Here is a 13,753-nt window from a genome sequence, read left to right as displayed (position 1 = left end):
CTGAAAAAAAAAAAAAAAGAGTGGGAGTTTGGGTCTTTTCAAAATTAAAACACAAAGCAAACAAGAAGACAGAAAATCCACCAGAATACTCTTTTCCTCTTCATGCTTTTAAACCACTACCTATTTCTCCTTCCTTGGCTGAGCTCATTCTTAGTCTGGCATGAAGCAAGCTGCTCTCGGGCAGAATATGGCAGAAAGAATGACAAGTTGGTCAGAATGTGCTTGCAGCAGGGTCTTCGGATGCAAGATCTTATTGGTGTATAAGAACAAGTTTGATCATAAGGTGGTGAATAAAAAAAGAGAAAGGGATGGTCAGTTGTAAGGAAAGCTTCAGAGGAGCGAAGTGGTCTCCCTCAGCTAACTATTAAAGAAAGGAAGCACTTGACCTGCTCCTGCCATACCACAGTTCTACTGAGAACGCTCACTTTTTAAAAAGAACTTCACACGCTGAAGATAGTGCCTTACCTTATCCTTTTACGAAAAGCAGAGTCAAAGGTGGGGTGGCTCAGTCATTTAAGTGTCTGCCTTTGGCTCAGGTCATGATCTCAGGGTCCTGGGATCGAGCCCCGCATCGGGCTCCCTGCTCAGTGGGGAACCTGCTTCTCCCTCTCCCTCTGCCCCTACCCCTGCTTGTGCTTTCTCCCTCTCTCACGCGCTCTCAAATAAATAAATGAAATCTTTTAAAAAAAGAAAAGAAAAGCTGAGTCAAAAAAGTTTAGTAATTTATGAGGCATACCATCTATCCGATATACTGAGTGAAACTTTGCTCAATTCTGTTTTCCTCAGCAAAACCCCACACAAACACCAAGATGAAATGTGCACCTTTCCCCCCAAAATGATAACTCACGGAATAGGATTACCATGGACACATACTCTAATCTCTGAAAAACTTGTGTGTGAATCAATAAGAGGCCTATGCCTAGCAAAAGCAAAGGGACACAGAACAGTGAATGCAGTGGGGACACCAGAGAACGCTTTTCATTCATGAATCACTTTGCTGTTGGTGCCACAAAAGTCCCACTTCATAGAAGAGAGAGTCACAGGAATTCCATCTGGGCACATCTTAACAGCGCCTCTGTGGCCAAACATGAGCGCTCCCGGCTACATCTTTCCCTGGGCTCCCTCTGCACTTCCAGGGTCTCAACTGCACCCTCCATGGCCCAGGAGCACCCAGGTTGCTTTTCAACAACAGTTGTCAGGTTGGGAGGGGAGTCACATGTAAGTGGAATGGTAAATTTTTCAGAACAAATCATGAAACTGGAAAGGAAAGGAAAAAGGAAAACATAGACATCACAGCTCAACAGTTTTAAATTGCCTTGTGGTCTTGTTTTTAAATTTAAAAATCATGGGGAAAGAACAAATTTAAAATTGCACAAAATTTTGAAGGTCTTCTTATCCAACTCTTCAGTCCATCTCAGCTACAAAATCTCTAAACCACTTCACCAGATATGGGGTCCCCAGCTTGTCCACAAGTCTAGTCCACTGTTGGACTCCTTCAGTTATTACAACAACCTTCTTCATACTGACTTGATTTCTGTCTGCCTCTAACTCCCAGCCATTAATCCTAGATATATACCTACAACCATCCAGAGTTCACTTATTCTTTGATATGACAGCTCTTCAAAACAACCGGGATGCTGGTCTCAATGCAAAGGTTTGCAAAAGCACCAATTCAAAGGGGTATGTGTGTGTGTGTGTGTGTGTGTGTGTGTGTGTGTGTGAGTGTGTTGCAATAGGTTTAGTTTGGGAGTATCATGATGGGCAGAAAATAATAGTTTTGAAAGACAAAGAGGAAAAGAACGGCTCTGTGTCTTTGTTTTCAAAAGTTAGTACCTAATCAATTTGTATTTATTTAGAACACACCTTGCATTTTTAAAATGCTTTCTGGTAACATCCAAAGTAGGAGAAATTCCATCTGGTCAGAAGATGCACAGCAAAGGAGGAATTACATGTCTCTGAGGTCACACTGACAAGAATGATCAAAATGGGGGAAAGGAAATCTTCAGATTGGCTTCTAATCATGCTTATGACTGGAAGAGATAACATGCCAGTCACTGGTTTCAGTTTAAAGCCCACATAGGCTCAACCACTTCTCTGTCCTGTCAACAGAGTGAAATTGGGCTGATCTGAAGTCTTGCTAGCTGCCAAGGTAGTATCTATAGCTTTTCTTCCTAATAATGGCTCATACCAAACCTTGAAAGTATCTCAGCAAGAAACTGTGCATCCACTAGGAAAAAAATTTCATGTGTTGACAAAAAGACTGCTGTCAAATGAATACAAAATATTGAAAAATAAAACACCTTCACCCAGGAAAGTCTTACATATATTATTAATTTTATGCCTAAAAAATCCTAAAAAATAAAGAGTAAAAACTTGTTGGAAGATATTTGTTAAATATTGTAAAACTGTGAATTGATATAAAATATTGAGACCTGTGTCACCAGTGAAACAAACAGTGGACCACTGAAGTTCTCAGTTCATTCACCAAACCTCTCAGTCCCACCTTTTCTGATAACCGAGGGTTGAGCTGTACCGGTCTCACAACTTCCTGACCTTCAACTTCCACATTTTTTTTATTTTTATTTTTTAAAGATTTTATTTATTTGATAGAGATAGAGAGAGGGAGAGCACAAGCAGGCGGAGTGGCAGATAGAGGGAGAGGGAGAAGCAGGCTCCCCGCTGAGGAAGGAGCCCGACGTGGGGCTTGATCCCAGGACCCTGGGATCATGACCTGAGCCGAAGGCAGATGCTTAACCGACTAAGCCACCCAGGCACCCCAACTTCCACATTTTTAAAATGAAGAATCCAGTGGATAGATCATCTCCAAGGACTGTACATTTGCATGGTTCTAAAATTTTCTGTATTTTGATGTCATCACTGCAATACCTATGAGAAAGCCTCATTTCTGAGAGCTAGCTTTTCAGAAAATCCGTTAAATGAAACTTCAGAGAAATTGAAATGCTGTATTTCATTTAGGCCAAGCCTTTCAAAAAGCCTTAGGCAACTTGGCATAACAGTAAGAGTACAAAAAAAAAAAAATAGAAGAGTACAGACTCAGAGCTGAAGACTAGCTAAGGTCCAATCCAGTTCTACGACTTATGTACTAGCAGCATGACCTGGAGTAAATGGATTCAGCTCTTGTGTTCCAGTTTCCTCCTCTGTCAAATGGGGATAATAATGGTGTGACTTCATGGGGTAGCCAGTAAGGACATAACTGAATCGACAGCAGAATAAATTTATGATGGATTGTCAATAGACTTGAAACCAACCAATGTGTCCTAGCACTAAGCAAATTGTGTTTGAGCTAGTAGAATACAACCTCAGTGCCTAGGATAGTGGGTACTGAGTAAACCGTTGCTGAGAGAATGAATGAGCAGACTGAGAGAAAACAGCTCTATCTAAATGTTTTCTGTATCATCCAGTATACGTCAGAGGAATGCTAACAACAGAATCACAGGCTGCAGCTGTCCACAACTCACCACCCGTGGTAGGTAAGAAGAGCAGCTGAGTTTATTCTACTAAAGTGAAGGTCAACAACCAATCTCCACATAGCTTCATTATCTTCAGTAACCGCATTCACCCAAGGGCACAATAAGGTGGACTAAAGCAGATACAGTATGGTCAAACATCCACAATGAGAAATTAAATGAAATATTAGTGCATTTTTGCTTCTTTGCCTTTATAAGAAATGAAGATAGATACAAATAAAAGGAAAGTCACTTAACACATCATCTAGGATGTGTTAAGTAAAGGCACTTTTTAAAAAAGTGCTATGTCTTGTATCAGGTACTACCCGCTAGGGTCATTTATATGCACGCTCTAAATCCAAACTGATGTATGGACCAGATTGACTATAGAAAGTTCTGTGGCCCAGGACAACCTCTGAAGACCTCAGTATGCATCAGCCCAAGTCTGAACAACTTGCAGTCCATCAGCTAACCAGTTTCAGTTCACTAATCACAACTTACATTTCATCCTGATCCTTTGAGCCTATGCCTAAGTAGATAAAACTGTGAAGAGAACGAACTAATCAGAGGTTCTTCTAAACTAGGTCCACTTCAAGAGGGCCATAGGAAAAGTGGAGGTCACTTTGATGAGAACAGTTTGAATGAAGAAAGGTCCCTGTTCCAGTTCATCATTTCATAAATAGCTAGGTAGCCAGTGGGGCAAAAAAAAAAAAAAAAAAAATCCTTTAGAATTTACGGAAAGGGTATTCCCAGGAACATCTGTAAAGAAGCAACTTCTTTGGTCAAAAATGAGTAGTCAAAGGCAACAGCAAATACACACACCTTAAAATCTACCCTGAGACATGGGGTCAAACAGCACAGTTGGAGCCTGGCAACTAGCCATGATCCTGGAGACGTACAGATTTCCTCAAACGTATCTTCACTTTATGGCCTGGTTCCTAGTGAAGTAGATTACTCTCATTTTTTCCCCTTTCAGTCCAAACAACAGTTATTGAGCATCCACCATCACAAAGAGCTGTCACGTGTACTAAGAAAACCACTGACGGGTACTAAGGAGGGCACGTATTGCATGGAGCACTGGGTGTTATACGCAAACAATGAATCATGGGACACTACATCAAACACTAATGATGTACTGTATGGTGACTAACATAACATAATAAAAAAAAAAAGAAAGAAAACAGGTTCAGTGTGGAAGACCAACTCTTCATACGTTTAACGGCAAATGTAAAGCAGACTCAACGACCCTAAAGCAACATAAGCCATGTGCAGTGGGTAAAAGGAAAAGGAAGAAGGCTAGTCATGGCAGGCGGGGCAGAAGAAGAAACAGGTATTCCTTATTCCACAAAAGGCTGGCAGCAGCTGGAAGGCTGAGCAGGAAGAACTGAGCACCCCAGTCACAGAACAGGCATAGAAAAAGGGGCGGGGAACAACTCAGGTATAAAAGACATATCTGTTTTGTAAATAAGGGACAATAGTGAGCAGTCTCACGTAACTGCATGTTTAATTTTGATATGTACTCTTGAGCATTTGAAGTGTTAGCATTTATACTGTCTCCCTATTAATAATATTACTGATAGGTTCAAAGTATTCCTGAACTCATTCCAGTATAAAATTCCCCTGCCTCCAACATGTTTTCTACCATTTGACTCCTTCATTTAGACAGGGCAGGCTTTAAAATGTGGCTCATGGAGAAAAGTGAAACCATAGGCACCAGTGGTTCTCAGAATAAAAAACACATTTTGAAATAAAATAAAGGTTAAGCTCGCATACCAACAGACCTTGCTAGATCAGCAAAAATGTAGTAGGTGTTACAGGAAATCGCTATATTGTGTAATCCCCATTTCAGTCTCCACAAAACTGCACTATAATTCAAAATAAGTGAAGCAACAATTGGATGGATGACCAGTTTTTGTTGTTTACATAGTTTAATGCACAAATGTGCAGTTTCCATGACTTTCAGAATGACGTGATTTACATGAGGCTTTAACAATAAATAAACTTGAAGTGCTGTATATAGTTAGCATATGGTGGAATTTTTAAGCAAAACTTTTTCTTCTACTCCCTCCAAGACATTTAAAATATTCTCCCCTATTAGGTGTGGTTGTTTTTTTTTTTTGGTCTTTAATTTAAACCCTACTAATTCTCCTGTGCAAATGTAAAATTTCTGTTTTATAAATAAAATTTAAGGGTAGAAAATGAAATAAAACAAATGTTCTTGACACATTAATGCCACAATAATCAGTAACAACTGCACATAGACTTTATAGATATTTATAACTTTGCCATTCTAAAAGTTAGTCATGGATACCACAAATACTTCTATTACTATGTAATAATTTATGGCATTTCCATAGACCTGTTATATATCATCCTTCTTTAACCACCTGGCATGCCAAAATACCTAGAAAAGATGAACAGAATTACTTGCAATAAATCCCCAAAACGTATCTTCTGAGGAACAGACACAGATAAATCCCTAAACAACGAATTATGCTATTGTCCATTAAAAAAAACAAACAAACAACAACTTCCATGTGAATCTTATATACACACGATTTCCCAGAGTCTTACTGAACATATTTTGACCACGGTTAAGGTCATGTTTTTATTACATCCTCCTCCTTCCCCCAATTTCACCACAGTGCTTTTTTTCCTTTTCACCTACTTGAATTTTATTTAAGAGAATCTTGATAAAGTTTATGACCACAGTTACTAGAGGGAGATAAATACTTTAAGTCCCTCTTACCAGAAACAGAAAATATGGCATGAAGGCAAAATCTCAATCTAAAGTCCTCACTGGCACCTATCCTCCTGGAATATCAGGACAGATAATGAGTTTGCAATGCTAAGTCAGGTGTGACCTATCACATGTCCAAGATGGGGGTCAAGCAAGGACTACAGCTTGATGTTCACTGACAAACTCAAGAATGTGCTGGCATCTGATTTAAAAAAAAATAAAAAGGATTATCTTGCTGTGATAGTTGTTGACTAAAATCACCTTAAGGAACACCAATATCCAAGTATTTTACTGAATACTCTTAATTCAGAAATTGCCACCGGAGCCACTTGGCAGTTTATGCTTTGCACTACATTTCTATTCTCACCTGCTACAAATCTTTTACCTGCGATACTTTGTGTGGAAACTCATTAAAATGCTCTTGTGAAAGGAGAGCGCAACACTATCACCTTCCCTTTGTCTAATGGCACAGGACCGCTCTCATAAATTCATTCTAATTAAATTACGCTTCTCAAGGTGCTCCCTCTCATGCAATCCTTATGTAATTGTACCCAATATTTTTTCCACAATTGATGTTACATTAAACAGGCTTTTACTACCTGCTATCCTCCCAATGGCCCTCACTCTCTTTCTTTTCTTTTTTCTTTTTTAAAATTTTTTAGCTCAAAAGAGACAAGAATTTGACATGACAAATTCTATTTTAAGAGTTTGCCTTGAGCTTTCATCAAGTTCTTTATAATTTTCTTAGTGATACATAATACACACAAAGGCTCACACAAATATATCTCTTTGAGCACCAGAAAGAGCATTACATTTTAAAGCTCAATGAAAGAAAGAAAACAGGTCAGTTAATGGGTCATTAGCCAGTTTTATCTCAAGGCAGTGATGCTATAAGGGGGGAGGATGGTGTGGATGAAAATGAGTATTATGAACCTTACAAAAATTATCAATAATCACTGTATTTTCCATAGATGTAGTAAAGGATATTGGTTCTTTCAGCTATCAGGATGTATTCCCTTCCATATGATACTTGGGCTTTAAAAAAAAAAAAAAAAAGCCAAATCTGAGAACGTATGTGAAATCTTAATAGTGTATCTATCTTGGCTTGTGTTGCAGACTCTCATCAGAACTTTCTATTTTTAAATAAGACGTAGAGGGAGTAGTTGTTTTCCCCTTCACACTCTGGTGTGTTTCAGCAACCCTGTGGAATACATGGGAGTTTTACAAGAAATGAATAGTTTGTGGTTGAAAAGATTATAGATGATAGAATTTCATAACTTTGCTAAGTATGTAAATAACTTGTCTAGAGCCATAAGAGAAGCTACTTAGTGTGTCCTGCCAACTTCTACTACCGTGACTATCATTGTTAGAAATACCACTATTAGCATTATACACATTATCAACATTTCTGGGCTTTTTTTTTTTTTTTTTTGGTTTATGTGTTTAGCTTTCCTTCATCCTTTTTGTCATCACTGGGGGGTGAGTATATATTTAATTATATGGTTGTGTTCAATGTACTGAATATGTAAATACTCTACAGCACTTGTTGAAACATAAGTAAGTGGATAGGTCTTGTCTACCCAACATGACTGGTAGCTTTTTAGGGTTTGTGACAATATTTTTTATTTCATTTTTATTTTGTGACAATATTATTTTATTTTGTATTTTATTCCATACACCATTTCACAGCAGAAGCTCCAGCTACATCTGTTGACTGGCAGATCAAATTAAGAGGCTAACCTGTTTTGTTTAGTCAGATGCTTTAAAGAGGTTTATGTCTTAATATTAGAATTTTCAATAGAGTGGATCAATTGGTCTTCCTGAAAAATAACTTCTTTTTGTGTGTCAGGTGTTGAATGTGACGATGAGTTGCAGCTAACATTTGTGGAGCACCTCCAGTGTTCCAGGAGCAACATTCTGAAGTGTCTGACGTGGATTAACTCCTACTATTAGTAGCCCTCTTGCACAGATGAAGAAATTGAGGCACAGAAATGTCAAGTGGCTTGCACAAGATTGTAATGCTGGTAAAATGGGAAGCTGGGATCTGAACCAGCAATTGGGCCCCAGAGTCCATACGAACGACCACATTGCCTCCTTAGGTAGTCACCAGCCTCCTAGGTGGTAGAAAGAAAACCACTTGTATGCCCATTTCTGTAGATGAGTGGCCTCACCATTAACCTCCAGTTAGTGAGTAAATAAACAAATAAATTCTATGACACATTGTTGATCAGCCACATGCACCTGAGCAGTGACATCTTTGGCAATAGTGTCCTCCTGCAGCTTAATGTTGGAGTTCGTCAGAGATTTAAAATAAACCACAGGCACATTTCACCATGAGACAGCATGATCCCAACCTGGCTGTAGTTGAAATTACCCCTGGCTCATCATCATTGCAAATGGTGGCTACAATTTGATATGAAATGAGTCACGTAATTCTAGCTCAAATTCTCCAGCATATCAGTAGAACTTACCAAGACTACACACAAATGCTTACGCTTGGAGGTATACCTCATACCTAGGAAAGCTGGATTAGAATAAACCAGAGAAAAATTCACGTCTTCCCAGAGAGGACACAGTATAATCTGCATGGTTTCCAGTCCAGCAGATCTGGGTTCAAATCTCATTTGCATACCAAGTGTGTTAACTTGGAAAAGCTTCATAAGCAAGCCACAGTATATTCATCACTGAAGTGAGGATGCTAGTGGTTGCGATATAGGAGGGACAGTGTGATAATTAAATGAGGTGACATAAGCAAGTTGATTTGCATTTGCTTTAACATGTTGTAAATGATCAATAAATGGTAGCTATTCGTAGATGGTATCTCCAACCAGTGGTATGTTTTTCTGCTTCAAAACAGAGGGACCTACTTCCATAGAATTCTGCTGTTACTGTTTTCCATTTGAATTTAATCTAATCCTTTCTTAAAATGTCCAAAGTAAACACACAAAGAGCTACATGTATATGCACAGAGGGAGGACACCACAAAAGAAATACATGTACTCATTAACACCACCTCACACCCTCTAGTCCAAAAGGATAAATATTTAACATAAGAAACAAGCTTCACTTAACAATTTTTATACTATGTTTAAGGGACAGTAATATTCACTTTTTTTTCAACTGAGAAAAGAAAGGTATCAACAGAAGGGTAATCTGTACAAGCCACTGGTAAAACAGAGACCACATTTCTGGTCTTTAGAATTCTAGTAGAGGCCACCAGCCACATTTTCTCACCGTCCCCCCTCCCCTTCTCTCTTAAAATAGGCACTATTCTTCCTTCAAAATGGGAGGTGAGCAAATGAGAGAATGATGGGCTTTTACTGGGGACAGGCCATTCCCCAACCCATGCCTCGGGATGGCAAACATAATACCTCCGAGTGATGAAGGAGGGGGTGCAGGCTGGGGTGGTGAGGTCTCTGCCTTTTAAGCAAGCCAGCCAGCAAACACAAATGCATGCAATTTGAAATTTTAATTAGGGTGCCATGTGCTGGTGACATATGGCGACACGCTGACAGCTGGGCATCCAGGTTCAGGAACAGACCTGGGTTCTGAAGTCACAGTTGGCAGAAGCAAAGTTCTCCGCTTGTGCGCTAGGTGCTAGCATGCCTGGAAAGTGCTCTGCCAACATCACCCCCCCTGCAGCACTCCCTTCCGCCGCTTGTAGACGCTGCCTGCCAGGGGCCGCTGCTGCAATTCAGACAGAGAGCGAAGAGCAAATAGAAAGAAAGAAAAAGATTAAAACCCCCACGCCCCATTTGCAGTTTCAAGCCAGAAAATATCCCGAACAGCAAAGCCACTGATTGTGTGTGTGTGTGTGTGTGTGTGTGTGTGTGTGACTTCTCAGTTTCAGAGACCCTGGGACTTTTCACACTAAGTCATCCTTGCAGGAGGTGCTCTCTGCAGGTCTGTGATAGGACACATCAGGGCATGGCGATTAAGAAGTGTGTTACCTGCTCCAAAGTCCATAGCATTAAAGCCCTTACATAAAACCAAATATGATTTAAAAGTCACATTTACATAGATTAGAAGATGAATCATGTTAGCAAAGTATCAAGATGGAATAAAAACATTTTAAGACAACTTGTTAGGCATTAAAGGTCAAGTTGGCTAACTTTTTTCTGCTACCAGAATTTTTTTCCATGATGAATTAAATGTTGGTCAGTTTGACCTTTGAAGCTGAACAAGTCATCTGAAAATGTCTTAAAATGGGTTAATGAATTGCCTTGTGGCTGCTTCTTCCGCTTTTCCTTATCCCACTGTGCCGATGTAGTCCACTGACGTGGGAATAGTCCAAGTCGGCTGTTTCTAAGCAAGTCCAGGACCCACAAGAAAGAGAGTAACAAGAGGGTTTCCTAGCCAAACCAATGCAATATTAAGACAACCATTCTTTAGATCCTTCTCTACCTACCGACTCCTTCTGAGCTATAAATCTTTGACTGTAAAGAACCAGTTAAGTTAATGTACATGCCAAATTGCACCATCTACAACTCTGTGGGAAATCTGAGTTTCTAGCCAATAAGCAACGAAATTCTTCTGGGATATTACAAATATGAGGGCCAAATCCTTATCTCTTCCTTGCATTCCAAATACTGCTATCAAATCAGCCAAACGAATTTAAGGTAGAACTATCATTGAAGTGGAAATTCAAAATTCATCAACTTGATTAAAAGCCAGCAATTTACTGTTTCCTCCTATTCAATTAAACACAGACACACACATACTCCTTTCAAGTTTTTAAATGGTGTTGACATATAGGAAATTTCACTTTATATTTTACTATTGCTATTTTTATTATTATGCACAGCAATTGATTTACATCACATTTTACTCTACTTCAACTTAATTTTTGGAAAGCAACAAAACAAGCAGAAGATTAACATCAGCCATTTCAGGCTTCAGACAACACTGCTGCAAGCTGGAAAATACAGATACTAGAATTTACACCCTCTAGTTGTAAGCCCATTAACTAGTTTGGACAGCAAATATGCATTCTGCATACAGCTACCCTTAAAAAAATAATGCTTGCTGATAAACAAAAAATACTGTAGCTTCCTATATATTAGCAGGAGCTCTGCGAAATAAAATACTACTGCTCAGTCATAGTGCCTATAAAATTTGCTCTGCACAAAAAAAAAAAAAAGCACTAAAATGTACCTTTAAGAACAACAGAGAAAACCGAAGGCAAATATATATTCTCAATTCTAGATCTTTTCCAAATCTGTCTTAAACTAGCTTTAACTGGTTCAAGTGAAGATTCCTTTAATTTGAGGAAGGGCTCCACAGCCATGACCTAGGAGTTTACTAAGTAGTACTAGATACTGCCATGAGGCACAAATTTTTCGTCCTGCTAAAATCTTCTATCAAATTAATACAAATTTCTTGTCCAAGACAACTGTTAAGTACTGATTCCCAGCACTAGGTTTTCAAGAGCACACAACAGCTATAATTCTCTTAAAAGATACCACCACATTTCATTTAAAACCCACCTCAGCACCTACACACAAAAGAAGAGCAAACACATCTGCAAAGCAAACTTAGTTTTAATTTTCTTTATAAAATTAAAAACTTATAGAAGTGTGAACTGTTGAGCTTAAATACACTTTCCAATCAATATTAGTAGAATCAGAATCCACATGTGGACAAATAAAGCAAAATCTATCCAAAAAGATCAAGTTTCTGTTAAAGAAAAAATTCATTTGCTCTATAAGAAAAATCAGGCTCATTAAAAACTGTCAAATATAGTATTTCATGTAGCTTTACTTATACATTAATTTTTTTCTGACAACACAACTAGTTTAATAAAAACTGAAACTGAATTTCTAGTCTCTGAATTTTTATAAAGTAATATGTAAAACGGATATTTCTGGTGTTTCTAAATAATATCTACTGTTAATTACGTGTAAGTTTTTACCAAATCTCACAGAATGGCAAATTACAGAACATTTACAAAAAATAAGTATCACCTTTGAATAGGCAAAAAGTATGAGGATAAAAATTCATAAATATGATGCAAAAGCAAAATGTTTACTGTTTAAAACAATTTAAATACAGATAATATGGATAAGGCCATAAATTGTATTTTTTAATTTCTTAACTTTTAGTGAGAAAATACAACCCAAAATAAGAAAAAGACAAATGTACAGAGGCAAGTATGCAAGGAAGGTCACAAGAACAATATTGTTTATGGGGGTAAATTATGGATTAGACCTTAAAATACAAAGGACTCAAGAAAATTAAAGTTTAGGTAAAAGCCCTTTGGGTTGCATTTCATACACAAATCGCATGTATTGGTCATTTTCTTATGTGGCTCAGATAACATTAACTAACAGGGAAAGATATTCATGATGGCAAAAAAACCTCGTGATCAGAGCAGTTTTGACAAAGGAACCTCAGTAGAACAAAATTAACATCTGATAAAATAGAACAGAAAAAGAAAATCTGTAAATGCATACCTAGAAGCCCAGTAATGTCCATAGTACAGACTAAATAAGAATTAATGGCAAATATTTCAGTCTAGATTCCTAGCTATCATTATCTTAAACATGGCAGCTCTAGTCAGAGGAGCATATGTGACAAGCAGTGGTGATAGGATGAAGCAGAGGTGTACAGAATTGATTTCTCAGAGGGCTACAGAAAAAGAGCCAAGATTTTTAAAAGAAGAAATTGACAGGAACTTGTTATGGAGTCTATGCTATACTTGCTTAGGTATCTTTGAAACTGAAAGGAGCTCTATATAGTCAGAGTATCTGGATTTAATCCAGATACATTCATTAAACAGTTTTGAGAACCCTAGAAATTAAGAGCTGTGAGCAACTTGTCAATAAGAGGCCAGGAATAGGGCATTTTTAATTAAAAAGAGAAGTGATCAGCATGGTGTAGAAGAAAGGGCTCTGAACTCAGATCTGCTTCACAAGCTCTGTCACTAACTACACAGAACTTGAACACAGGTCTGCTTCATGTACCAAATAATGGTGGAGCCGAGGCCTTCCAGCTCTAAAACTCTTCATCTATGACCTAATCTCTACCTTGACTACCTTACCAGGTTTCCATAAGAATAAAATAAGCTGGGATGCCTGGGTGGCTCAGATGCTTAAGCGTCTGCCTTCGGCTCAGGTCATGATCCCAGGGTCCTGGGATTGAGCCCCGCATCGGGCTCCCTGCTCAGGGGGAGCCTGCTTCTCCCCCTCCCTCTGCTTCTCCCCCTGCTCATGCTCTCTCTCTCTGTATCTCTGTGTCTCGAACGAATAAATAAAAAAAATATATTTAAAAAAAAAGAATAAAATGAGCTTGTGTAGAAATTATTAAATGTTATTTTTTAAAATATAGGAACGATTACTATGACATAAAGCTGACATGAATAAGGGAGGGAAGAGTGCTTCAGCTGCCAAAAGGTGGACACAATTCAGAGACAATGTGATGCTTGGGCTACTGATGTCTTCAGAAAAAGAAGGGACTCTCTATTCATTCAGAAAAAAAACCTGACAGCAATCTGAGATGTGGTGTCTTTAGGAGGACACATATTTTAAAATCCTACAACATAACAAAA

At 38.4% G+C, this 13,753-nt stretch overlaps 1 protein-coding gene across 16 annotated transcripts in view; it reads right to left on the bottom strand.

Moving 5' to 3' along the window:
- NFIA (nuclear factor I A) overlaps positions 1 to 13,753 on the bottom strand; it is a 368,371-nt gene that overhangs the window by 247,191 nt on the left and 107,427 nt on the right. The window lies entirely within an intron of this gene.

The sequence above is a fragment of the Leptonychotes weddellii genome, chromosome 4 (genome assembly GCF_054177405.1).
Source record: "Leptonychotes weddellii isolate Sample4059 chromosome 4, ASM5417740v2, whole genome shotgun sequence".
Classification (NCBI taxonomy): domain Eukaryota; kingdom Metazoa; phylum Chordata; class Mammalia; order Carnivora; family Phocidae; genus Leptonychotes; species Leptonychotes weddellii.
This window is presented reverse-complemented; position numbering and strand designations above follow the sequence as displayed.